At 47.3% G+C, this 25,340-nt stretch overlaps 1 pseudogene; it reads left to right on the top strand.

The window, feature by feature from the left end:
• The first annotated feature begins 1,433 nt into the window (after positions 1-1,433).
• Positions 1,434-25,340, top strand: part of LOC138657472 (zinc finger protein 850-like) — a 122,071-nt pseudogene continuing 98,164 nt past the window's right edge.

Here is a 25,340-nt window from a genome sequence, read left to right on the forward strand (position 1 = left end):
CGAAACTCTGCCCCCTCCTCCCCGGACATTACAATGGGGCAGCGGAAGCATTGTAAAACTGCTTCCGCTGCCCACGTCGGGCACTACTTTCACAACGTGCGTCGGGCCGACGCATAGCGACGGCCCCGTGCTGACGCTAGTGTGAAAGAAGCCTTAAATCACTGAAAGAATTGACATCCTACTTCTTTAAAAAAAAGCAGCAGTTTTCCATTTGTCAAGAAAAAAAATGAATCGTGTGCATGAGATTTCTGAATTTTTGGGACTCGTAGACTGCTGAAGCCTATGCACTAAGTGCAAGACCTATCAACAAGTAGAAGGAGGGAATGTAAGACCCCCCCGGAATATACGTAGAATAGGGCCTCAGAAAACATTTCATTTAGAAGGAGTGGGACTTCTGAGGCCAAGAACAAGGGGTCCCAGATCCAGGGGCACGGGATACAACTAGCACAACAAGGACCTTCAGGCATCGGACTCCATCTAAGGTGGGCGCCAGTTCCTCCTGTGCCGGCTCAGAGCATCAGGCAGCCCACAAGGCTTCACATAGATCAAAACGGGGGGTTCAAACATGTTTTTATCTCCTTGGAGACCTTTGCCAATGAATATTCATAAAACATGTGGGGGAACGTTCTCCAACCCATCCTGGTGACAGAACACCACCAGTCCCAAAAAACAATCACTGGTAAATGGTAACCGTCCTTCCCCCAATCTCCATAACGTGAATTAGGAGAGAAGAAACCGCTGGATAGAAATGTGGAGCTTTCTCCAGCTCCTCTGTGGTTCCATCCCTGGTGGAGAGGGAACTTGGAGAAGTTGTGTTTCTTAGTGTGGCTCCTCCATCTGACTGACGAGGGTCTTCTCTGTCCCCCTCCTCAGGGTCCTCATCCTCCGAGTGCAGAGCAGAGAGCATTAGGCTTTGGCCTCGTTGATCATCACTTCATACTTGGGGCCACAATGTGCTGGGACCTCGGTACCGGTGGTGAGGACCACAACAATGTAATTTAGTCCCTGATACATAAACCTAGAAAAACCGGTTCTGAGAGACGTCTCATGTATAGACAGATACACGGCAGGTCATGTATTCAGTCTGTGTCTCCACAGATGGATCCAGGAGGAGAAATCCACCAGAGAGATGTCCCCGTCCTCTGTATCCCCAGGACTGTCCGGAGGAGAATCACAACATCCCGGAGGACCATCAGGTAGATGACACTGAAGCCTCCACAACATCTGACCATGAAGTGATGGGACCTGAGCTCATCTTACATTTTACTTTTTAGGGTGAAGATCTGATTGATATTAAGGTTGAGGTTATACATGGAGCACAAGAGGCGATCGCAATATGGGCCGATCAGCAGGGTGAGGAGGGGAGACTGTCATGTCTGTGCTGTGGTCACCTACTACTACTCTCATCATCTCATCATCACATGACACAATCTATTCCATCACTGTGTGTCTCCACAGATGGATCCAGGAGGAGAAATCCACCAGAGAGATGTCCCCGTCCTCTGTGTCCCCAGGACTGTCCGGAGGAGAATCACAACATCCCAGAGGATCATCAGGTAGACGGTGCTGAGCCCTGTACCAGATCTGTATATGGGGGGACATTTCTGATCGAGGTCATAGATGTCACAGATTTTGGTGGTTTCTTGTGTTGTGCTGATTGTTACATCTGATATATCAGGAGGAAGATCTGACTAAAAATAAAGTGAAGGATGAGACAGAAGAAGAAGCGATGACGAGGGGGGATCAGCCGTGTGTGAGTGACGGGAAGGAGGAGATTCCGGGAGATGTTTGCACAGGTGAGTGATATTAACCGGCGCATGGTGATGATGATGATTGTTAGCTGTCGAGTTCCCGCCGCTGCACAGGGGGAATCTCGAACCATGTCCTCTGCGGTCTCCCATTTTCCCCAGCCTGCTCAGCAGAGACGTCGGTCCCAGCGTCTTCCTCAAGCGGATGCTGAGTGTCTGGTTACTGCTGCCGTTCCAGGTCCAGCAATTGTAACCAGCATTAATCAGCGGCGAGCAAACGCTCCAGGGACTAAGTCCTACATTTTTGTCTACTGAGCATGCCTGTGGGACGACCTCTCATTGGAGGCCGGAGGTCACATGCTCGGGTCCTGTAGCGGCTCTGATTGTACCACCAGGAAGGTTCCGAAAGGCTGCGACTATAAAAGATTTGCATGGCCGCTCGGCCATGCGCTAGAATGTATGACAATGTATGTGTGTGCTGTGAGATTGCTCCTAAATAATCCCCTTCCCTCTGATTGTTGTTTGGGTATTAGGGTGAGTGGAGCAAACAAGTCAGTGCCTAATAGTGGCTTCACAGCTGCGTTCACACTTCTGTCAGCGTAGGGTGGGAATTCCCGCTTGGACTCAGCATCTGCCCCGGGCATCCTCAGGCGCGGGCTCAAAAGCCACCGAGGGTCAGAGGGATTCCAACCACCAGTGTAGTGGGGTGAATTCTAGGGATCCCACTACCGTCCACGTGCTGCACCCTGTGACTGCTAACAGGGTACAGCGTTTCTACTGCGACTCTTTGAAGTAACAGAGTTCGCTTCTATTCACACCAGGTGACGCCATTACTTAGCAGCAGGTTCCATCTCTGCACGGTGGACCCTGGGCTGCGAATGCACCTTATTGCTATCTTTATTTATTTGGTGCGTTCCGCCAGCCCTAACGATGATGATGATGATGATGACCGATATGTAATAATGACGGCAGTATGTGACATCGTGTGGAATCTCCGGTGCAGTGAAGCTTTATCTTCTGTCCTCATCACAGCAGAAGCGTCCGGTGATGGCGCGTCTGCTCCTGTAGAGTCCGGCGGTGACCGATGAATAACTGGGCCGGCTTCACACCTCTTCTTAATGATTTAGGAAGCGCAGATTTAGTTTTTCTTTACCTTTGTTAATATTCCTTCCATCCTTTCCATCCGTATTTTTCTTCCACAAGTCCCGTGCTGCCATATAAATGACTGAGCTCGTGTTACAGGTTATGAATCTCCCCGTCCTATGGATCTCGGTGATGTAGCAGCCTCTGCCTGGTGCTGACGAGTGACGACACATGTCACATGTAGAGTCGTCCTACCTGTCCTCTCTGTTTGCCTCCCACTGCCTCCTACACTGAGGCTGATGTTCTGGTCCCTATACATCCAGGCCGGCCGCCCAGTGGCATGAAGAGCCCTGTGGTAAGTAAGGAAGTGCCGTGCTATGGAGGTGTGGGTCAGACATACGGCTGTCATCCCTCTGCCACTATGGAGGCCATCTTGGCTGTAGGAGGACCAGAACACTGGTCTCAGTCGGAGGCAAGCGGAGGACACCAGGTAGGTGACAGTACATGACAAATGTTTAGTTTCTCCTCTGTGCCGGGGTGGAGAATTGCTTTATAATAAAAGGGATTACGAGCTTGTATCTACAAACAGATGTGATACATCCGGCCCCATAGCCCCCCAGCGTATAATATCCGGCCCCATAGCCCCCCTGCATATAATATCCGGCCCTGTAGCTCCCACCCCGGTATATAACATGCGGTTCCTCCCCACATATGGGTTCACACTGGAACTGTCGGGTAAATAGAGCCTGGAGGGGCGTAATTAGGGTCTGATATGTGCCAAATAGGACAGATTTAAAAATGTATTATAATATCAAAATTTAAAAAAAAAACGTGATTTTTGGGAACATCCTTTTAAATGAATATTAGGTCCATGAACAAAAAACTACTCATCTGATCAGTCCAGGCGAGTTACGTTGGCCCGTGTGCCGTCTGTGTACAATCCGTTTTTTTTTCTTTACTCAACAACTATTAACTCCTTACACGACCATTTACAGTTTCCTGCTCCAGAATGGTAATCGCTGCCGAATACAAATGCGTATAAATACGAATAAGAAGAAAAAAATACAACTTAACCCCTCAGTGACTGAGCTAATTTCTCTATCGCTTCATTGGAGGACACAGGAGGTGATTTTTCTCCCGCAGGTCCACTCTCTCCAGTGTGTGTGCCGTAGTCCATCGGGAAAATTTTGAAACCCAGGAAAACATTGGGGTTCTCTGGTAAACTTATATATGTAGATATATGTTGTGGTAGATCATCTCACTCGGCTACACATAGAGGTAGACACAGGAACACTGTCTCTTTAAATCTTCCACTGGTTTATTAAGAGTGCTGCATAAACCAGTGCAAAATTAGGAAAACAAACACAGCCTTCCTGGCCTAACCGGAAAACAAAAACATAACCTGTCATAGTCTTAGTTGCAACGGGAATCCGTACATTTCAAGAACAAACTACACAAGGTTCAGCTTTCCTGATCATGAACATGCGGCTCCATAGCTTTCCCTCCAGGCGCACCCCACACTGAAGGCTGTAGAAGGCTGGGTATTTATCCTCTGGACTCCTCCCACTCTACAGCTGTTCAATCAACCCAACACTAAACATGGCTGATTAACCCCTCTCAGCACGTAGTGTGCTGGATCATTTTCCTAGGTTTATGTTACTGAAGCTAACAACCTCAGTGCTACATATCTCCCCTCCAGTACTTTGCCAGTGACTTTGTCACATATCCCCCACATCTGCCCAAAGCCTGGGGTTTTGGCACCTTCATTCACTAAACACGGAAGTCTAGACAAGGGCATCTACATTACTAAAGTGCTTCCAAGGCCTGTGTTCCACATGAAAGTTGAAGTCCTGTAGCCCTGAGTTTCATCTCTTGGACCGCCATTTCTGCTTCCAGAGACCATTTGGCCATTAACCTCTTTGTGCCCTTAAGAAGATCGGTCAGGGGTGTGGCTATCATGGTGAAATTTAGTATACACCACTGATAGGTTCCCACAATTCCTAGAAATGCCTGAGGACCTGTTTCTTGGAGATCTTTTTAGGCCAATTTTGGATTACCTCCACCTTACTCGTGGTTTTGCTTCAACTTTTACGACAATGTAGCCCAAGTAGTTTCCCTCTCTTTCCCCATGGCACACTTCTTTGGGTTTACGGTAACCTTTTCCCCCCCTTCCTCGGCACATCCAGCACGGCCTGGATCTTCTGCAGAAGACTACCCCAATCGGGGATGACAATCACAATATCGTCAAGGTAAGCTGCGACTTACTTTTTGTGAGGGGTTAAGATCCGGTCCATGACTCTCTGGAAGGTAGCACGGGCTCCAGGCTCCCCGAACGGCCTTCTGATATACTGGAAGCAACCGTCAGGTGTAGAAGAGGCCGTCATCTCCTTTGCACTGTGAGTTAGGTCAAGAGTGGTGATGTATCTAGCCGACCTTAGCTTCTCTACGAGTTCATAGACGTTGGGCATCGGATACGCTTCAAATTTAGCCAGCTCATATAGTTTCCTGTAGTCGCTGCAGAAATTCCCTTTTCCACCATGAGACAAGACAAAATTGGGGTCCCTTGCTGGGTGGACAGTCCACACTGCAAGCTGGATATGCGTAGAATGAACACCAGCGTCTTATGCTACAGTCCATTTGCTCGGTGGTCAGACGACAATCTGCAGCTATGTAACCTGGGCTGTGACATCTCCAGCAAATTACATTCCCTGATTAGGCCCTCGGCATGACCTCGACTACCCCCTTGGACTTTGGGCTCCCCACCCCTTTTTTAACTTCCGCCCCCCAGTAGGGAGTGGGATCTTTTGACCCTTGATACCTTTCGACCACTCCGTCCAAGTCATAGGGGTTCCGGGGATCTTCCTGGGCAACCCAAGTGTGCATCGGGCTCTGAAGGGAGTACACGAACCAGTCCATTAAAACTCGCTCCACCATCTGCTTTGGTGTAGAGGACTGTGGCTGTAACCACTTTTGCACGAGGTGCAGCAGATCAAACATTTGGGAGCGAGGAGATTTGTCACGGTGATATGCCCAGCAGTGGACCAGTTGTGCCCTGACAGACATTGTCAACCCCAAGTGCCCGAACATTTTTGTTTTCAATTTTGCATACTTGTGTCCTGTAAACCAAAATCATAATAGGCTTTTTGTGGCTCCCCCATTAAGTATGGCTTCAGGACTTCTACACCCACTACTCTGGTGGGAGTTTCTCCCTATCTGCGACCCTTTCAAAAACTGTTAAAAAGGCCTCTCTGTCATCACGTGGTGTCATTTTCTGCAAGGCTATCCTCACCACCTTCTGGACAGAAAAATCATCAGCTGACATTGGGGTTGAAGCTGCCGCTGTGCCATGCATTACTTCTGAGTAACTCAATCTGCAGTTGCTGGAGCTGTTGCATCAGCTGCTTACTTGTCTCCTGTTGTGCCAGCTGGTGCTGCTGCTCCCGGTGCTGCTGGAGCTGCTGGCTTTGGATTAGGTGCTTGATCAGCTCCTCCATTTTGTCTGACTGCTTTTCCATCCTTACAGCCGTCTTCACTCAGCATATGCAAGGACACTGTCTCTTTAAATCTTCCACTGATTTATTTAGAGTACTGCATAAACCAGGGCAACATTAGCAAAACAAACACGGCCTTTTTGGCCTAACAGGAAAGAAAAACATAACGTGTGTCACAGTCCTTGTTACTACAGGAATCCGTACTCTTCAGGAGCAAACACAAGGTTCATCTTTCCTTAACATGAACACTGGCTCCAGAGCTTTCCCTCCAGGCCCACCCCACACTGAATGCTGTAGAAGGCTGGGTATTTATCCTCTGGACCCTCCCACTATACAGCTGTTCAATCAACCCAGCACTAAACATGGCCGATTAACCCCTCTCAGCACTTAGTGTGCTGGATCATTTTCCTAGGTTTATATTACTGAAGCCAACAAGCTCAGTGCTGCATATCTCCCCTCCAGTGACTTTGTCACACTATATATAATATTAGTAATGCTTGTTTTTTTAATTCATTATTATTGCAGACATGTGGTTTCCTTCCCTTTCCTCATCCCTCGGTCATGCACAGCTCATTAGGGGCTTTTTTTCCTAGCCTTTTAGTCCAGCTATGACTCCCTCACCACCCTGGTTCTTCCCGGCGGTTTGGTTTCTAAATTTAGTCCCTGGCTCAGCTCTGGGCCTTCTCCTGGAACTAGGACACGCCCCCCCATCATCCCAGCCAGTCAGTCGCTTGGTCTCTCCAGCACTTCCTGTCCACCTTTTTCATCCAATCACAGCGCGCCTTGCTCCCGCTCTATCCGGGACAGCAGTGTGCTTTTTTTCTTTCTGTCTCGCGGAAACTCGTTCTGCTCTTTTCTGCCCTCGGCGCCATCTTTCCTCTCCAGAATCAGATGCCGGCATTACTCTGCATTATGAAGAGAGATGAGCTCCATCCAGGCCTACACCATTTTTATGCACCAGCTCCCGGATGACTACAAGCTCCATGCTCACCAGCAGTCTCCCTCTGGTCTGTAACCCCGGCTGCCCTGTCCTCAGGAGATATGGTAGAACAGGACATGCTTCAGGACAGAGTTTGTGGTGCTGTGCACAATATAGCTGGACGTCAGACACTGCTATTCTGTGTAACGCTGTCAGGTATCCTGACCTTGACCGCAGCACAGAAGTGCTCTTTCCTGTGCCCTTCCGGGTTATATCCACAGTCAGTCACAGGGTATTGAGAGCCGATTGCAGCAGTGGTACTAGTGTCCTGTCCCCTATCCGGCCAGTCAGACCCACCACCCGTCATGTACCTTATGGTCAATAGCAGCAGCTGTCTACCTTTCTTTCTCTCCACTATTTAGTGAATCGGACATGCCTTGAGATTGGTTGTCTCATCAGACGGATCTCCGTTTTGTTTCATCCAACTGTTCTTGTCCATAGTTGTTTATGGTGGAGCATACCCTACATCATCCTGAAGAGATCCAGGGTGCTCTACGAGGTTTTTCAGTCCTGTCTCAGATTCCACAACTCAGCGAATGTTCTCCAACACTCTCACAGTCGCCTACACGAACCCTCCCCCTTCCTCCCGCCTTCTTCTAGCATGGAGGTAGTCTACTTTCTTACAGTCTCCACTTGGAAACTTCTATATATGTTTTCCATATCCATCATCTTCGCTATTTTGACTATTCCAGATTCACGGACTGCTCGTGAAATGCAGCATTCAAGCTCTGGTTCCTCCGATCATGGCGTGATTATGATCTAAGTAGGGAAACCCTCTTATTTTCCCCTTACCCCCCTATTGTTTGATCTTTAGCCTAGTTTGTTCCTCAGCTCAGTTTCTACTTTCCTTTCAGGAAAAGCAGTTTTCCATTTCATTTGTTCGAGTTTTCCTGTGGGGTGAGCATGCTTACTAAATCTCTAAGGCTACGTTCACATTAGCGTTGCATCGGGGGCAGCCGCAGCAACGCATGCGTCATGCGCCCCTATATTTAACATGGGGGGGCGCATGGACATGCGTTGCTCTTGCGTTTTGTGACGCATGCATCACTGTGGCGCAACTGTCAGGGCGCAGAGGACGCTGCATGATGCAGTTTTTTCGGCGCCAAAAATCATGCAAAAGTGAACGCATGCATCACAAAACGCTGCGTTGTGCATGCGTTTACATGTGCGTTGCGTCACCGACGCTGCACCGCACAACGCAACTGTGAACGTAGCCGTATGTCCCTCCCTTGCGCCTTGGGGGGGCTGAGTTTGGTGTTGAACCAAATAAACCAATTCTTCACCTGCTGTTGATTTTTTGTTAGGACGTTATGAGGGTTAAAAGTTGAGCAGCAATTTCCAATTTTTCCAACAAGATTTACAAAACCATTTTTTTTTTATTTTTTTTTAATTCAAATAAATTTTTATTAAGAATAACAAGGCAATTAACATGTTACATTTACATTTTCAATATAGAGTATTTCCCCCCCTCCCCCTTCAAACAGCCCCCCACCCCACAAAGCAGCTCATCTTGTTAATTACTACCATCATTAAAACAATAGAGTATCTAATCCCTCAACCACTCGTATAAGCCACACTTCACATTACTATCCCATAGCAATCCATGGAGACCACATTTTATTGAACGTTTCAGTTTTCCCTTTCTTCTTATAAATCCCTTTTTCTAGTGTCAGGCCCTGTTTCACATACTGGAGGAACTCTCCTCTTGACGGAGGTTCTTCCCTAATCCAGTTTCGAGCTATCACCTTCCTAGCCATATACAACAATCTGGCTATAGCTATCTTTAGGTGTTTTATCCACTCCAATCTCATCCACGCATCCCAACAAACAGACAACTGGGTCCCTTGGCACCTTACATCCATACGCACCTTCCATACGACTCAAAACTACCACCCAGAAGGCAGCCAACCTCGGACATGTCCACATCATATGGAAAATGTCTGCATCCGTAGACTTACACCTCGGACATTCAGAGTCATTATGCAATCCTGCCTTATATAGCACCATCGGAGACTTATAAACCCTGTGTATCACATAGAGCTGTGACAGTCTATACGGTTCACTCAGCGACAGTCTTGGGATCCATTCCAACACCGACTCCCAAGTCTCGTTATCTATTGGGCCCAAATCCCTTTCCCATTTAGCTCTTGCCATTATTGGAAACCCCAATAGAAAAGTGTGCAACAGATCCCTGTACAGAGTGGATATGACTCCTCCAGTCGTCCCATCATTACACACATACTCCAGTACTATATCCCTTTGAATCCTAATACCTCCGTTCCTACCCTGAGCTCCAAAGGCATGCCTCATCCGCAAATATTGATACTCCCCTGCAGACCCAAGACCAAATTCCGCCTGCAATTGGGAAAATGATTTCAGTTCACCTTGTTCAATTATTTGATACACATACTGAATCCCTTTGCCCAACCACCCTATCAGTACCCCCAATGCCTCAAATTCTTTCAGATTGTTATGCCATAGCGGCGAGTATCTAGTCAAGTCCGTGATCCCACGTATGTGCCTCAATCTACTCCACAGCTTGCGTATCAACAGCAAAGTCGGATATAGCTTCCCCAAACTCTCCAAGGATCCATCCTCCAAACATTGCACCACTGGCCTTCTTTTTGTCACCACCTCCATCAACCGCTGTACTGCCCCAGATGACCCCCCCATGCGCCCAGCCCTTTAAATGCTGACTCTGGGCTGCAAGAAAGTACAACTCAGGGTTAGGCAATGCCAGACCCCCATCATCCTTGGGTCGCTGAAGTGTCTCCAGTTTGATACGCGGATGCTGCCTCCCCCAAATCAGATTCCTAAACAGAGAGTTGATCTGTCTAAATTTCCCACGTGGTATCCAAACCGGCGCATTGTGAAGAATATACAGTATTTTCGGCATCAGAATCATTTTGATAAGATTCACCCTGCCTACCACAGACAAATGTAGCTTAAGCCATGCATCCGCTTTTGCCTTGAGGGCACCCAAGATTGGAGTCAGATTCTCATGTGTATATAGTCAGTGACCGGCATAGATACCCATATTCCCAGGTACTTAAATTTACTCGTCACCTCCAGTCGCCCGTCCTCCAATGGCTCCCCATCCACATCGTCCACCTTAAACAAGATAGACTTACTCCAATTTATCCTAAGTCCCGACACTGATCCGAATCGTTCAATAATCCCAATGGCTCCCTCTAAGGATGCAACCGGGTCAGCCAGAAACAACAAAATATCATCTGCATACAACGCCACCCTTTCTTCAATCACCCCATATTTAAACCCCGTCATCTCATCAGACTGTCGAAGCGTTGCAGCTAGTGGTTCCACAGCTAGAGCAAACAAAAGGGGGGATAACGGACACCCCTGCCTCGTCCCTCTAGCCAATTGTATGGTCCGTGACAACTCCCCATTCACCCTAACCCTGGCCATCGGCATCGAGTACATTAATTGAATCCATGATATGAACTGCGGTCCAAACCCCATTCTTCGCAACACCTGCCAGAGATACCCCCACTCCACACTATCGAACGCCTTGTGAGCGTCTAAAGATGCAATAACTCTCTGGCTACAGTTATCGGCTTTGAGTTGCAAGTTCATATACAGCCTTCGTAGATTAATCGCAGTTGACCTATCAGGCATAAAGCCAGACTGGTCTGAGTGTATCAGGCCAGAAATAACACTTGTCAACCTCATCGCCAACACCTTAGCCAGGAGTTTAACGTCGATAGTAAGCAAAGAAATTGGCCGATATGAATCCGGCTGTGTCGGGTCTTTCCCCTCCTTTGGAATCACCACTATTGTGGCCTCCCGCATAGATGCCGGTAGCCTTCCACCATTCGTAGCCTCTTCCAAGACCGCCTTCAATTTAGGGATCAACACTTCCCCCAAGCTTTTATAAATTTCGGCAGGAAATCCGTCTACGCCAGGCGCCTTCCCATTAGCCATCGACTGCAATTCCCATCCCAGTTCCTCCTCCGTAATGGGAGCCTCCAAATCCTCCCTAGCTGTGTCACTCAGCCTCGGGAGCTCCAACTCCTCAAGGAACGCCACCGTGTCCTCCATTGACCCATCTACCCGAGAGGAGTATAAGTCTGCGTAAAAATCTGCAGAAGTCTCCAAAATCTCTGAAGTCTCAGAAACCGCAACACCACTCCCAGTCACCAAAGAGTGAACAAAGGAAGTATTTCTCTGGGCAGATGCCACCAGCGACAGCAAATGACCCACTGATTCACCCTCCTGGTAATAGGCCAAATTCATGAATTCCCTCTTCCTTTCAGCCTTACTCAGCAAGACCGCCTCTAGCTGGCTTTGAGCTGCCTTTAACCTCCTCCCAGCCTCCAAAGTACCCATTATTACCATCTCATCTTCAGCCACCCTCAGCCCATCTATCGCCAACCTCTCTGCCTCTCTCGATTTCCGCTTACACCTGCTAATAACCCTAAACAGCCCTCTCAAGTACGCTTTCATGGTTTCCCACACAGTAAGCACATCTACGCTACCCTCATTTATCTCAAAAAATTCCACCAATTCCTTCTTAATCTTCTCCAAGTCTATACTGTGTAGCCAATTAGGGTGAATTTTCCACTCCCTTCTGCTCCCGTTCCGTGTCCCCACTGATCGAAATTCCACTTCAACTGGACTATGGTCTGAGAGAGCCCTAGGTAAATATCTCACATTCCTTACCATCGTATCTAGTAATCGGTTACCCAGTGCCAGATCAATCCTAGACAGCGTACCATGAGCTGGTGAGTAGCATGAATACGCCCTTTCCCCGATATGCCTAACTCTCCATAAATCAACCATGCCCACTTCCCCGACATAAGTCCCAAACGTAGTGGTATGTCCCGCCGTCCTATTCTGGGGGTTTTTGTTCTTATCCCAAAAGTCATCACATATATTATTAAGGTCGCCGATAATTAGTAATGGTAACGGTCCCCAGCGCTCTACCCTCTCCAGCACCTCTTATCTTCTTACTTGAGTATGGGGGCGGAATATACATTGCCGCTATACACATCAACACTCCATTCATTTTACATTTCACCACCACATACTGACCATCCACATCCTCTTTTACCATTACCTCCTCATACTGCACCCCCGCAGGAATCAACACAGACACACCCCTAGAATACGTCGAGAAAGTAGAATGATACGCCCTCTGTATCCAGCGCCTATTCAATACATTCACCCTCTCCCGCACTAAATGTGTCTCTAGCAGACATATCATTGAGACCTTCTGTTCTCGGACATACTGCAGACTTGCCGCCCGCCGTGTTTTATCTGCCAGACCTCTCACATTCCAACTCAATATTTTAATACAATCTCCCATCATGTGGCTCATCATTTCTTAAAGTATGCAATTTCCCAAGTATGAGCTGCCCCAAACCCTCCCACCCCCCCTGCCCCCTCCCAACCTGCCCCCCTAACCCCCCCAATATAACGCATTCTTCCTCTCATCAAGAGTGGGGCTCCACTGCCCACTGCGAACACTCTCCCTTACTTAACCCTCTCCATTCGCGTCCCGCTGCCATAGCAATCACAATTTCCCCCCCAACTTTCACTTTATTGTATCTTAACATTTCAACTTATATTAACATATAGAAAAAGTACCAAACCAGTTCACAGTACCCAGCATAACCCTCCTCCCCCGTACTTAGTAGTTGGTACTGTCCCCTCCGGCCATTCCTTCAAAATGTCCCAGCAAAACCCCCAACAGTTGCTCAACTCTTTAACCATTGCTAACGAGCGCAGAACTCTCCTCCATCGACAGAGAAAACAAATCCCAACTGGATCTCGCCGAAATGTCAGTCGCCCATTCCCTTAAGTTTTTTCTCATGAGTATCAAGCCACTGGGTAGCGTCCTCCGGTGTCAAGAAAAAGTGGGTCTTATTAAAAGCCACCAGTCTCAGCTTGGCGGGAAACATCACTGAGTACTGCACTCCCAGCTCCCTCAGTCGTCGCTTGACTCCAGTAAACTTCATCCGCTGCTTCTGAACTGCAGCGGAATAATCCGGATAAATGGCGATTTTCTGACCTCCAGCCGTCAGATCCTCCATCTCTCTAGCCTTTCTAAGGATAATGTCTCTGTCCCTGTAGTTCAGTATTTTAGCAAGCATGGTACGGGGATTCGCTCCTGGGGCAGGGGGCTGCGGCGGGACTCTATGAGCACGTTCAACAGCAAAGACTTTTGTCAACACTGTGCTCCCAATCTTCTCCAGCAGCCAGTTCTCCACAAACTCAGTGGGATTTCTCCCCTCAGTCTTTTCAGGCAGCCCCACTATACGTATATTATTTCTTCTGGATCTATTTTCCAGATCCTCATTTTTGGCAGCGAGCTCGGCTATTGCTTGGGCAAACTTCTTTTCAGCTTTTTGTAGCTTAACTATGTGATCTTCTGCCGTGCTCACCCTCTCCTCCACCACTCCTATACGTTTGTCCATTTTCTGCAGAGCCGCATTAATCTGTGCCGTGTCCCCTTTAACTTCCTGCATCTGCTGGGCCAAGGAGTTCAGGGATTGCTGACATGAAGAGATCAGTGTGATAACATCTCTAAGAGTCGGCTCCTCTCCCTGTGATATGGCTTCAGGTCCCCCACTAGCCCCAGCCATGCTGCCTCTCTCCTTCCCCCTCTGTACCTCATGCTGCTCAGCCTTGCTTGCTTCCTCCTCCTCCTGGTCAGCTCCAGCTCCAGATCCTGGTTCTGCCTCCTCAGCAGCCTCCACTCTGGCATACTGCTGCAGCTTTGCGGCCACCTCCATGCGCCGCTGACATGCGGCGTTCTCCTTCTCGGCGTCCTCCCTAGCATCGGAGCCATCTTGGCCGGCTCCTGCATCGCTGGTGCCAGCGTCTTTCTGCCGCCTCCTGGTCATCGCTGCTGACTCCGGACCCGCTGCTCTGCACCGCTGCACTCTCCGGACCTTCAGCCAGCCGGATTTAGGTGAGTTTACCCGAAAATCGGGGTTAAAGCAGGATTTTTGTCCTTATGGCAGCAGGAGCACTCTTCCCTGCTTCCACTCACATGGCCAGCTAGGACACGCCACAAAACCATTTTTTACAGTACGTCCCTCCTGTCAGCACCATCAGGAGGTTGTCCTTCTTATCCTTAAAGGGAAACTGTCACCTGAATTTGGCGGGACTGGTTTTGGGTCATATGGGCGGAGTTTTTGGGTTTTTAATTCACCCTTTCCTTACCCGCTGGCTGCATGCTGGCCGCAATATTGGATTGAAGCTCATTCTATGTCCTCCATAGTACACGCCTGCGCAAGGCAATCTTGCCTTGTGTACGCGCAGTATGCATACACATGGTACCGCTGAAAACATCATCTTGTCTAGCAAAAAATCAAGCCACGATACAGCTCCATCAGCAGAAAAATAAAAAAAAATTATAGCTCTCAGAATAAAGTGATGCAAAAATACTTATTTTTTCTATAAAATAGTTTTTATTGTGTAAAAGTGCCAAAACATAAAAAAAAAAACCCGAAGCATAAAGCTGCCTTATCAATTTTTCCACACGCGGAACAGTATAAAAACAAAACAAAAATTAATTCTTGAATTGCTGTTTTTTGTTCATTCTGTTTCCCAAAAATCAGAATAGAAAGTGATCAAAAATGTCATGTGTCCAAAAATGGTAACAATAAAAAGGCAGCTCGTCCTGCAAAAAACAAGCCCTCACATGACTGTGGGCCAAAATATGGAAAAATTATAGCTCTCAAAATATGGTGATGTGAACACTAGTTTCCGCAATAGAAAGCATCTTTTAGTGTGTGGTAGCAGCCAAACATAAAAACCCACTATAAATCTGGTATCGCTGTAATCGCACCGACCCGAAGAGTAAATTCGCCTAATCACTTACACCGCACGATGAACCGTGTAAAAAAGAAATAAAGCCAATACTTCACATGCAGTTCATTTATTTTCATTCTGCCTCCCAAAGATCGCAGTAAGGCTCGGCTCACATTTATCCTGTGCTCTGCTATAACCCTGCTGTTCTGTTCGGTCTGGGGAGACCTATTTTGAACTTTGGTATTTTTTGGGGTGTTCAAGATGCGGTTCTGAAACTTGTGGTTGATTGACTTAAATGAGGATGGGTCTGTCGGCCACGGGTTTCAGAGCCGCATCTTGAATATTTTAAAGAATATTGAAGTTCAAGGTCGGTCATTTTTGACCAACAGAACAGCAGGGATAATGAGGCAGATGGAGGCACTTCTGAAAAGGACACCGCTGAACAGAGGCCAGACAGTCGAGAGTAACTCTGTTGCCTCATTATAGTGAAAGGATCCCTCGGGGGTTTCGTCTGAATCACGTCACTCAGAGATTTAGATGGAAACCCCAAAGTAAGTGCTCAGCGTAGCGTGCCGGATAAATGTGATCCCAAACGTTATCTAAAATATCCCAATAAAAGCTTCAACTCAATCCACAAGAAAGCAAGTCCCCACTCAGATCTGTCATCTGTTTATGGAAATATAGCATTGACTACGGCCAGAAGGAACACTGAAGCCCTCATCCCTGGATCCCCTGATGAACCCTTGGCTAAGAGGGAGCTAAGAATGGCAGATAAGTACCACGACTGTGTGGAATTTCTTCCTCATGGCTATTGATACTGGAATATGTACCCAGTTATGTGCTGGTTTCTGAAATTAGGAGAGGAGGAGAGTGGATTAATACCTATATTGTGAGGGATTTTTGTATGGCGAATTTATGTTCAGTTATGCACCCTTTTTTTGTGAGGGGGGGGCAAACAGAAGATATCACATTGGGCATTAGACTTTTGAATTAAGTGAACAGAAAGGAGCTAATTATCTAATAGTACCTTGTCATGTGATATCTGACTGTGCACCCATTTGATTGGCGTTCCATTAGTGATATTCTAAACCATGTAAATATTGTAGGCACTGTGTAATAGTGATATGGATCAATTTTCTTTGTCTAAATTGTAGCCCCAAAGATGACTATTAATGTGATTGCATGCTCTGGCCATATTATCTTTGTTGGGGTATTAATGTGACTACACTTCTCTGCATCCCTCCTGGAACATACAGCAATAACTATGAGATATTTATATCTTGGGTACTCCCTTTAATTGTTTTTGTATGTGTGTGTTTTTTGTGTCTATTATAGTGTGTAGGATGTTCAGGGTGCATTAAGGTCCCTAGGGCTAAGGACGTTCAGCGGGGGTGCCTGTTGTGAATTCAGCTTTTGGTCTCCCTCCGGTGGTTGTAGAGGGTAATGCAGTTGTGACTGGACTGCAGGATTGGACAGGTGTATCTACTAATTGCAAAACTGACTGGGGTATATAGCTTTGCTGGATCCTTTAATCAGTGCCAGTTGTCCATTGTTTTTGAAGGATTCACTTCCCTGCTGGTCTCTCCAGTTTGCTGTGCTTTTCTACAAAGATAAGTCCTGGCTTTGTTTTTGCTGTCCACCTGCTGTGGACCTTATAGTGTTGTGCATATTCATGTTTTTGTCTTGTTCAGCTTTGTCTGTGAAGGATTTTTTGCAGCTAAGCTGTGTCTCTGGAGATGCAGATATACCCCCCCATGTCTTTTTTTTTTTTTTTATTCAAATACATTTTTTATTAAGAATTAACAAGATAAATGACATGTTACATTCTCATTTTCAATACAAAGCTTCCCCCCCCCTTCAAACATTCCCCTTCAATCCCACCCCCCCCCCCCAACCCCACCCAACAAAGCAGCTCACCTTGGTTAGCGCTTCCATCATTAGACCAATATACTATCTAATCCCTCAGCCAATAATATAAGCCACATTTAACATTACCATTAATTAGGAACCTTAATTACCTCTCCCTCTATAATACCCCTATCCCATAGCAATCCACGGAGACCACATTTTATTGAACATTTCGATTTTTCCCTCTTTTTTTATAAAACCCCTTTTCCAGTGTAAGGCCCTGCTTCACATACTGGAGGAACTCTCCTCTTGACGGCGGTTCTTCCCTAATCCAATTTCGAGCTGTTACCTTCCTAGCCATGTATAACAATCTGGCAATAGCTATCTTTAGGTTGTTATCCACTCCAATCTCATCCACACATCCCAACAAGCACACAAGTGGATCCCTTGGCACCTTACATCCATACGCATCTTCCATACGACTCAAAACTACCACCCAAAAAGCAGCCAGTCTCGGACACGTCCACATCATATGGAGTATATCAGCATCTGCAGTTTTACACCTCGGGCATTCAGAATCATCACACACCAGCCTTATATAGCACCATCGGAGACTTATAAACCCTGTGTATCACATAGAGCTGTGACAGTCTATACGGTTCACTCAGTGACAATCGTGGGACCCATTCTAGCACCGACTCCTAAGTCTCATTCTCCATTGGACCCAGATCCCTCTCCCACTTAGCTCTCGCCATTATTGGAAACCCCAATAGGAAAGTATGCAACAGATCTTTATACAAAGTAGATATGACTCCCCCAGTAGTCCCTTCATTACACACATACTCCAGTACTATATCCCTCTGAATTCCAATACCTCCGTTTCTACTCTGAGCTCCAAAAGCATGCCTCATCTGCAAATACCGATACTCCCCTGCAGTCCCAAGACCAAATTCCGCCTGCAATTGGGAAAATGATTTCAATTCACCTCGCTCAATTATTTGATACACGTATTGAATCCCTTTGACTTGCCATTCTGTCAGTACCCCAGTGCCTCAAACTCCTGTAAGTTGCTGTTATGCCATAGCGGTGAGAATCTAGTCAAATCCGTGACCCCCCGTATATGTCTCAGCCTACCCCACAGCCTGCGTATCAACAACACAGTCGGGTATAATTTCCCCAGAGCCCCCAGGGATCCATCCTCCAAACATTGTACTACTGGCCTTCTTTTTGTCACCACTTCCATCAGCCGCTGTACCGCCCCAGATGACCCTTCATGCGCCCAGCCTTTTAAATGCTGACTCTGGGCTGCAAGAAAATATATTTCAGGGTTAGGCAATGCCAGTCCCCCATCTTCCTTGGGTCACTGAAGTGTCTCCAGTTTGATACACGGATGCTGTCTCCCCCATATCAAATTCCTGAACAGAGAGTTAATCTGTCTAAATCTCCCGCGTGGTATCCAAACTGGTGCATTATGAAGAATATACAGTATTTTTGGCATCAAAATCATTTTAATAAGATTCACCCTACTTACCACAGATAAATGCAGTTTAAGCCAAGCATCCGCTTTCGCTTTAAGAACACCTAAGATTGGAGTCAGATTTCTATCCATATTCCAAGGTACTTAAATTGGCTAGTCACCTCCAGGCGCCCATCCTCCAGTGGCTCCCCACCATCATCATCCACCTTAAACAAGACAGACTTACTCCAGTTTATCCTAAGTCCCGACACCGATCCGAAACGCTCAATAATCCCAATGGCTCCCTCCAAAGACGTACCTGGGTCAGCCAGAAAGAGCAGAATGTCATCCGCATACAACGCCACCCTTTCTTCAATCATCCCATATTTAAACCCCGTCACCTCATCAGACCGTTGAAGCTTAGCAGCCAGCGGTTCCACAGCCAGAGCAAACAAAAGAGGAGAGAGCGGACACCCCTGTCTCGTCCCTCTAGCCAGTTGTATGGTCCGTGACAACTCCCCGTTCACCCTAACCCTGGCCATCGGCATCGAGTACATCAGTCGAATCCAGGATATGAACTGCGGTCCAAACCCCATACTCCGGAGCACCTGCCAGAGATATCCCCACTCCACACTATCGAACGCCTTATGGGCGTCTAAAGATGCAATAACTCTCTGGCCACAGTTGTCGGATCTGAGTTGCAAATTCATATACAGCCTTCGTAAGTTGATCGCAGTGGACCTATCAGGCATAAAGCCGGACTGGTCTGAGTGCACCAGGCCAGAAATAACACTTGTCAACCTCATCGCCAACACCTTAGCCAGAAGTTTAACGTCTGTAGTAAGCAAGGAGATTGGCCGATATGAATCCGGCTGTGTCGGGTCCTTCCCCTCCTTAGGAATCACCACTATTATGGCCTCCCGCATAGATGCCGGTAGACGACCGCCACTCCTAGCCTCCTCCAGAAGTACCCTTAATTTAGGGATCAGCACTTCCCCAAAGTTTTTATAAATTTCAGCAGGAAATCCATCTACGCCAGGTGCCTTCCCATTAGCCATAGACTGCAGTGCCCGACCCAACTCCTCCTCCGTGATGGGAGCTTCCAAATCTTCTCTATCTATGTCACTCAGCCTTGGGAGCTCCAATTCCTCAAGGAACGCCACCGTGTCCTCCACCAACCCATCTACCTGAGAGGAATATAGGTCCGCATAAAAATCCGCAAAAATGTCCAAAATCTCTGAAGTCTCAGAGACAGCCACACCGCTCCCCGATACCAAAGAATGAACAAAGGAAGTGTTTCTCTGGGCAGAAGCCACCATCGATAGCAAATGACCCACAGATTCGCCCTCCTGGTAAAAAGCCAGATTAATGAATTCCCTCTTCCTTTCAGCCTTACCGAGCAATACCTCCTCCAACTGACTTTGAGCTGCCTTTAGCCTCCTCCCAGCTTCCGGAGTACCCGCTATTACCATCTCATCCTCGGCTATCCTCAGCCCTTCAACCGCCAACCTCTCTGTCTCTCTCGATTGCCTCTTTTTTTTTAATTCAAATAAATTTTTATTAAGAATAACAAGGCTATTAACATGTTACATTTACATTTTCAATATAGAGTATTTCCCCCCCCCTCCCCCTTCAAATAGCCCCCTTCGATCCCAAAGCCCCCCACCCCCACCCCACAAAGCAGCTCATCTTGTTAATTACTACCATCATTAAAACAATAGAGTATCTAATCCCTCAACCATTCGTATAAGCCACACTTCACATTACTATCCCATAGCAATCCATGGAGAACACATTTTATTGAACGTTTCAGTTTTCCCTTTCTTCTTATAAATCCCTTTTTCTAGTGTCAGGCCCTGTTTCACATACTGGAGGAACTCTCCTCTTGACGGCGGCTCTTCCCTAATCCAGTTTCTAGCTATCACCTTCCTAGCCATATACAACAATCTGGCTATAGCTATCTTTAGGTGTTTATCCACTCCAATCTCATCCACGCATCCCAACAAACAGACAACTGGATCCCTTGGCACCGTGCATCCATACGCACCTTCCATACGACTCAAAACTACCACCCAGAAGGCAGCCAACCTCGGACATGTCCACATCATATGGAAAATGTCTGCATCCGTAGACTTACACCTCGGACATTCAGAGTCATTACGCAAACCTGTCTTATATAACACCATTGGAGACCTATAAACTCTGTGTATCACATAGAGCTGTGACAGTCTATACGGTTCACTCAGCGACAGTCTTGGGATCCATTCCAACACCGACTCCCAAGTCTCGTTATCTATTGGGTCCAAATCCCTTTCCCATTTAGCTCTTGCCATTATTGGAAACCCCAATAGAAAAGTGTGCAACAGATCCCTGTACAGAGGGGATATGACTCCTCCAGTCGTCCCGTCATTACACACATACTCCAGTACTATATCCCTTTGAATCCTAATACCTCCGTTCCTACTCTGAGCTCCAAAGGCATGCCTCATCCGCAAATATTGATACTCCCCTGCAGACCCAAGACCAAATTCCGCCTGCAATTGGGAAAATGATTTCAGTTCACCTTGTTCAATTATTTGATACACATACTGAATCCCTTTGCCCAACCACCCTATCAGTACCCCCAATGCCTCAAATTCTTTCAGATTGTTATTATGCCATAGCGGCGAGTATCTAGTCAAGTCCGTGATACCACGTATGTGCCTCAATCTACTCCACAGCTTGTGTATCAACAGCAAAGTTGGATATAGCTTCCCCAAACTCTCCAAGGATCCATCCTCCAAACATTGCACCACTGGCCTTCTTTTTGTCACCACCTCCATCAACCGCTGTACTGCCCCAGATGACCCCCCCATGCGCCCAGCCCCTTAAATGCTGACTCTGGGCTGCAAGAAAGTACAACTCCGGGTTAGGCAATGCCAGACCCCCATCATCCTTGGGTCGCTGAAGTGTCTCCAGTTTGATACGCGGATGCTGCCTCCCCCAAATCAGATTCCTAAACAGAGAGTTGATCTGTCTAAATTTCCCACGTGGTATCCAAACCGGCGCATTATGAAGAATATACAATATTTTCGGCATCAGAATCATTTTGATAAGATTCACCCTGCCTACCACAGACAAATGTAGCTTAAGCCATGCATCTGCTTTTGCCTTGAGGGCACCCAAGATTGGAGTCAGATTCTCATGTATATAGTCAGTGACCGGCATAGATACCCATATTCCCAGGTACTTAAATTTACTCGTCACCTCCAGTCGCCCGTCCTCCAATGGCTCCCCATCCACATCGTCCACCTTAAACAAGATAGACTTACTCCAATTTATCCTAAGTCCCGACACTGATCCGAATCGTTCAATAATCCCAATGGCTCCCTCCAAGGATGCAACCGGGTCAGCCAGAAACAACAAAATATCATCTGCATACAACGCCACCCTTTCTTCAATCACCCTATATTTAAACCCCGTCATCTCATCAGACTGTCGAAGCGTAGCGGCCAGTGGTTCCACCGCCAGAGCAAACAAAAGGGGGGAAAGCGGACACCCCTGTCTCGTCCCTCTAGCCAATTGTATGGTCCGTGACAACTCCCCGTTTACCCTAACCCTGGCCATCGGCATCGAGTACATTAATTGAATCCATGATATGAACTGCGGTCCAAACCCCATTCTTCGCAACACCTGCCAGAGATACCCCCACTCCACACTATCGAACGCCTTGTGAGCGTCTAAAGATGCAATAACTCTCTGGCTACAGTTATCGGCTTTGAGTTGCAAGTTCATATACAGCCTTCGTAGATTAATCGCAGTTGACCTATCAGGCATAAAGCCAGACTGGTCTGAGTGTATCAGGCCAGAAATAACACTTGTCAACCTCATCGCCAACACCTTAGCCAGGAGTTTAACGTCGATAGTAAGCAAAGAAATTGGCCGATATGAATCCGGCTGTGTCGGGTCTTTCCCCTCCTTTGGAATCACCACTATTGTGGCCTCCCGCATAGATGCCGGTAGCCTTCCACCATTCGTAGCCTCTTCCAAGACCGCCTTCAATTTAGGGATCAACACTTCCCCCAAGCTTTTATAAATTTCGGCAGGAAATCCGTCTACGCCAGGCGCCTTCCCATTAGCCATCGACTGCAATGCCCGTCCCAGTTCCTCCTCCGTAATGGGAGCCTCCAAATCCTCACTAGATGTGTCACTCAGCCTCGGGAGCTCCAACTCCTCAAGGAACGCCACCGTGTCCTCCATTGACCCATCTACCCGAGAGGAGTATAAGTCTGCGTAAAAATCTGCAAAAGTCTCCAAAATCTCTGAAGTCTCAGAAACAGCAACACCACTCCCAGTCACCAAAGAATGAACAAAGGAAGTATTTCTCTGGGCAGATGCCACCAGCGACAGCAAATGACCCACTGATTCACCCTCCTGGTAATAGGCCAAATTCATGAATTCCCTCTTCCTTTCAGCCTTACTCAGCAAGACCGCCTCTAGCTGGCTTTGAGCTGCCTTTAACCTCCTCCCAGCCTCCAAAGTACCCATTATTACCATCTCATCTTCAGCCACCCTCAGCCCATCTATCGCCAGCCTCTCTGCCTCTCTCGATTTCCGCTTACACCTGCTAATATCCCTAAACAGCCCTCTCAAGTACGCTTTCATGGTTTCCCACACAGTAAGCACATCTACGCTACCCTCATTTATCTCAAAAAATTCCACCAATTCCTTCTTAATCTTCTCCAAGTCTATACTGTGTAGCCAATTAGGGTGAATTTTCCACTCCCTTCTGCTCCCGTTCCGTGTCCCCACTGATCGAAATTCCACTTCAACTGGACTATGGTCTGAGAGAGCCCTAGGTAAATATCTCACGTCCCTTACCATCGTATCTAGTAATCGGTTACCCAGTGCCAGATCAATCCTAGACAGCGTACCATGAGCTGGTGAGTAGCATGAATACGCCCTTTCCCCGATATGCCTAACTCTCCATAAATCAACCATGCCCACTTCCCCGACATAAGTCCCAAACGTAGTGGTATGTCCCGCCGTCCTACTCTGGGGGTCTCGATTTCCTCTTACACCTGCTAATATCCCTGAACAGCAGTCCCCTCAAGTACGCCTTCATGGCTTCCCACACAGTAAGAACATCTACACTTCCCTCGTTGATCTCAAAAAATTCCACCAACTCCTTCTTTATCTTTTCCAAGTCCATACTGTGTAGCCAATTAGGGTGAATCTTCCACTCCTTCGCGCTCCCGATCCGTGTCCCCACTGGCCGAAATTCCACCTCAACTGGACTATGGTCTGAAAGAGCCCTAGGTAAATATCTCAAGTCCCTTACCATCGTGTCCAGTAAACAGTTACCCAGCGCCAAGTCAATCCTAGACAAAGTACCATGAGCTGGCGAGTAGCATGAGTATGTCCTTTCCCCAATATGTCTCTCTCCATAAATCAATCATACCTACTTCCCGGACATAGGTCCCAAACGTAGTGATATGTCCCCCTGTTCTATTCTGGGGATTTTTGTTTTTATCCCAAAAGTCATCACAGATATTATTAAGATCGCCAATAATTAGAGATGGTAACGGTCCCCAACGCTCTACCCTCTCCAGCACCTCTCTTATCTTCTTGCTTGAGTATGGGGGCGGAATATACATTGCCGCTATACACATCAACACTCCATTTATTTTACATTTCACCACCACATACTGACCATCCACATCCTCTTTTACCATTACCTCCTCATACTGCGCCCCCGCAGGTATTAACACAGACACACCCCTAGAGTACGTCGAGAAAGTAGAATGATACGCCCTCTGTATCCAGCGCCTATTCAATACATCCACCCTCTCCCGCACTAAATGTGTCTCTAGCAGACATATCATTGAGAACTTCTGTTCTCGGACATACTGCAGACTTGCCGCCCGCCAGGTTTTATCCGCTAGACCTCTCACATTCCAACTCAATATTTTAATACAATCTCCCATCATGTGGCTCATCATTTCTTAAAGTATGCAATTTCCCAAGTATGAGCTGCCCCAAACCCTCCCACCCCCCCTGCCCCCTGCCAACCTGCCCCCCTAACCCCCCCAATATAACGCATTCTTCCTCTCATCAAGAGTGGGGCTCCACTGCCCACTGCGAACACTCTCCCTTACTTAACCCTCTCCATTCGCGTCCTGCTGCCATAGCAATCACAATTTCCCCCCCAACTTTCACTTTATTGTATCTTAACATTTCAACTTATATTAACATATAGAAAAAGTACCAAACCAGTTCACAGTACCCAGCATAACCCTCCTCCCCCGTACTTAGTAGTTGGTACTGTCCCCTCCGGCCATTCCTTCAAAATGTCCCAGCAAAACCCCCAACAGTTGCTCAACTCTTTAACCATTGCTAACGAGCGCAGAACTCTCCTCCATCGACAGAGAAAACAAATCCCAACTGGATCTCGCCGAAATGTCAGTCGCCCATTCCCTTAAGTTTTTTCTCATGAGTATCAAGCCACTGGGTAGCGTCCTCCGGTGTCAAGAAAAAGTGGGTCTTATTAAAAGCCACCAGTCTCAGCTTGGCGGGAAACATCACTGAGTACTGCACTCCCAGCTCCCTCAGTCGTCGCTTGACTCCAGTAAACTTCATCCGCTGCTTCTGAACCGCAGCGGAATAATCCGGATAAATGGCGATTTTTTTTTATTTTTTTTTCTTTTTTTTTTTTTTTTTTGACCTCCAGCCGCCAGATCCTCCATCTCTCTAGCCTTTCTAAGGATAATGTCTCTGTCCCTGTAATTGAGTATTTTAGCAAGCATGGTACGGGGATTTGCTCCTGGGGCAGGGGGCTGCGGCGGGACCCTATGAGCCCGTTCAACAGCAAAAACTTTTGTCAACACTGTGCTCCCAATCTTCTCCAGCAGCCAGTTTTCAACAAATTCTGTGGGATTTCTCCCCTCAGTCTTTTCAGGCAGCCCCACTATACGTAT

Source organism: Ranitomeya imitator, chromosome 1 (genome assembly GCF_032444005.1).
Source record: "Ranitomeya imitator isolate aRanImi1 chromosome 1, aRanImi1.pri, whole genome shotgun sequence".
Taxonomy (NCBI): domain Eukaryota; kingdom Metazoa; phylum Chordata; class Amphibia; order Anura; family Dendrobatidae; genus Ranitomeya; species Ranitomeya imitator.